The sequence below is a fragment of the Rhinolophus hipposideros genome (assembly GCF_964194185.1).
Source record: "Rhinolophus hipposideros genome assembly, chromosome: X".
Taxonomy (NCBI): domain Eukaryota; kingdom Metazoa; phylum Chordata; class Mammalia; order Chiroptera; family Rhinolophidae; genus Rhinolophus; species Rhinolophus hipposideros.
The window spans coordinates 59,657,848-59,661,098 of record NC_138046.1 but is presented as its reverse complement, the minus strand read 5'-3'; the positions used below and the strand labels follow the sequence as shown (position 1 = coordinate 59,661,098).

At 39.8% G+C, this 3,251-nt stretch overlaps 1 pseudogene across 1 annotated transcript; it reads left to right on the top strand.

The window, feature by feature from the left end:
• The first annotated feature begins 1,591 nt into the window (after positions 1–1,591).
• On the top strand, positions 1,592–2,263 carry LOC308495401 (peroxiredoxin-6-like; annotated as a pseudogene). The gene has a single exon. The product of its transcript is annotated as a peroxiredoxin-6-like (transcript).
• Positions 2,264–3,251: the final 988 nt, after the last annotated feature.

The window sequence follows — 3,251 nt, the reverse complement described above, 5'->3', positions numbered from 1 at the left end:
CTGCTTTCAATGGCCGAGGCAGGTCAGGAGAATCTGGAAACAAGAGCTGTTTCCAGTCAACAAAGTCCATGAGAGCAAGGGTGAAAACTGACATAATATGTGCTACATCTTCCACATCCAGCATCATATCTGGTACAAAGCAGGTGCCCATTCAATACAGGTTGACCAACTAATGCAGTACAAACAAGCTATTTGTCCTCTCTTAAATAGGACTTCTAAATTTTTTCAAAACACCTGTAAGATGATCCCTTTCTCTCAAGTTAACCAGGACATTACAATATGATATGAAGCCCTACAGTGTGTCAACCACATTCAGAGGTTCTAGATTTGTAACATGTGGGCATAAATTTTGAAAGTATGAAGTGTAATTCCAAATAGTTTGGAAGCGGTCAGGAAGCAGAGTATGAACTTCTTTCACAAAGGGAAAAAACTATTTTTCCTTCAAAATAAAAACCCAGTACAATCAACGGAATGAAGATGTGGGGTTTAAATTATGGCATTAAACAGGGGTCTATCTCCAACATGGATAGTTGCTGCAATTTTCATTTGAGTATAAAATTCAGATAACATTGTAGCCTTTCTGTGTTAAAACTGCATGTTATTTATTACACAATAAGAATTTATATTTATATGCATTCATACACTCCTTAACACTTTTCTGAGAGTTTAAAAAATGGGTGTTGTGAATGTAAAAAGTCATTTGATGCCTAGATGGAGAAATGTCTTTTGTTAGAAGCAAAAACACTTTACTGGTTCTAAAATGTAGTTCCTTTCCTTCTACGAAAATAAATATTGACAGCCTATTGGTTAACTTATTGAAAGAACATGGACTTCTTCTAGAAAGGTCTTTTTCATTAAGCTAGTCAGTTGAATGGTATGTTTCTACATAGTTTCTAATTCATAACATCTTGAGCCTGGACAGAAAAAAATCACGGTCACTATATTTTCTATTCGAAAGAGCGACCCTTGTAGCTGCATGTGTATATTGAGGGGGAGACAGGACTGTTATGTAATAAAAATAATGAAACTCCAGAAACACTAGGGTTAAAATCGAAGTGGTCATGATTTTTATTTAATTTATTTATTTACTTATTTTTAATGTTTGTTACTTAATTCTGTTTGCTGCAACTTTATTTTGGAGTTTTGTATTTATGTTTATAAATGAGATTACCTGTAATTTTCATTTCTTGTATAGTCCTTGGTTACAGTAGTTCTAAAAACTGAGTTGGAGAGATTGAACTCATTTTTAAACTCCTCAAGAGTTTGTATATTACAGTGTTCTTTGAGGTTTGGAGAAAAAAACTTAAAATCATGCCATTATTTTTGTTAATGATTAGGATTGCATTTATATGTGGAAGAGTAGATATTTCAACAGCATTTTCAGTTTCTTTAATAGTCCATTCTGATTAATTTCTTCTGGAATCACATCCATCTCAATTCTGTTGCCTCCACCCTGAGTGGGCCCAAGGGCTTGTTTCTAGTCCTTTTCGTGGGTATTTAAAATCAAAGCCTCCCTCCAGGCCCAATTTCGCTGTATCACCTACTTTGTCAGAACCAGCCTTCCTTATCCTCCTGTGTCATCGCTGCCACCATGCCTGGAGGTCTCCTTCTTGGGGACAAGGCTCTCTACTTTGAAGTCAATGCTACTGTCGGCCACATCTGTGTCCACAACTATCTGGGAAACTCATGGGGTATTCTCTTCTCCCACCCTTGGGACTTGACCCCAGTGTGTATCAGAGCTTTGCAGAGCTGCAAAGCTGGCACCAGAATTTTCCAAGAGGAACGTTAAGCTGATTGCCCTTTTAGTAGACAGCATTGAAGACTGTCTTGCCTGGAGCAAGGATATCAATGCTTACAAATGGCGAGAAGCCCATAGAAAAGTTACCTTTTCCTATCATTGATGATCAGCATTGGGACCTCGCCACCCTCTGGTCATGCTGAAGCCAGCAGAGAAGGATGAAAAGGACATGCCTGTGACGGCTCGAGTAGTGTTTATTTTTGGTCCTGACAAGAAACTGAAGCTGTCTATCCTCTACCCAGCTACCACCAGCAGGAACTTGGATGAGATTCTCAGAGTCGTTATCTCTCTCCAGCTGACATTAGAAAAGAGGGTTGCTACCCCGGTTAGTGGAAGAATGGAGATAGTGTGATGGTCCTTCCCACCATCCCTGAAGAGGAAGCCAAGAAAGTTTTCCCTAAACGAGTCTTCACCAAAGAGCTCCCACCTGGGAAGAAATACCTGCGTTACTCACCCCAGCCGTAGGTCTCCTGGAGGAGTTGATGCTGGAACTGCTCATGAGGACAGAGAGCCAGCCAAAGGATACCAGATGCCAATCACGTTTCCTACACCAATTCCACAAAAATATCCCGGTGTGATCACAGCCAAGGTCTTTAGGTTGCTCAACTACTGGCTTATTAAGCGGAAATGGCACTTAAAACAAAACAAACAAAAACAAAGCCCCTAGCTAGCGTGGGCTCTTTTTGATTCTGCTTGCTACTTCATCCCACGCCCATCTCAGCCCATGCTACATGGCTGTCAAAGTATTGGTTTGTGTACTTACCAATCAACCTTTCAATTTCCTTGGGTATATAGGGACTTCCCTTTGTTTCTTGGGAGCATAGATATTTAAACATGTATTTAAAACTTTGGTTATCTTTTATCAAGTCTTATCAGGTGTTTGTAGTAGGAAGGCTTCCATACTAGCTTAGTCCATGAAGGTTCCAGAATTGCTCTGTTATGTTTTCATTTATTTATTTTTATTTATTAGTTTCAGGTGTATAAAACAATGCATTAATAATAGTCATACATTTACACCCCTCACAAAGTGATAACCCCTCCCCAAACTACTACCCCTCTGACATCATATATAACTATTACAGCTCCATTGAGTCTCTTCCCTATGCTGTACTCCACATCCCATGACTATATATATATTTAATTATAGTTGACATTCAATATTATTCAGCTTCAGCTTCAGGTGTACAGTGCAGTGGTCAGGCACCTACACCGTCCCTGAAGTGGTCTCCCTAATAAGACATGTATCCATCTGACATCCTTTATATCCACTGTGTCAGTACCATCCTTTCCTGAAGTCGTTGCCATTTGTAACCATGGGGATGCTGTCCTCATCAAGCCCAGAATCTGCCCTAGTGCAGGTCATCTGTGGCCTCACTGATACTAAATCAAAAGGGTTCTTTCTGTCCTCTATATCCCGACAACAGGATCTCGCAGATTGTCTGCGCTCAGTAAA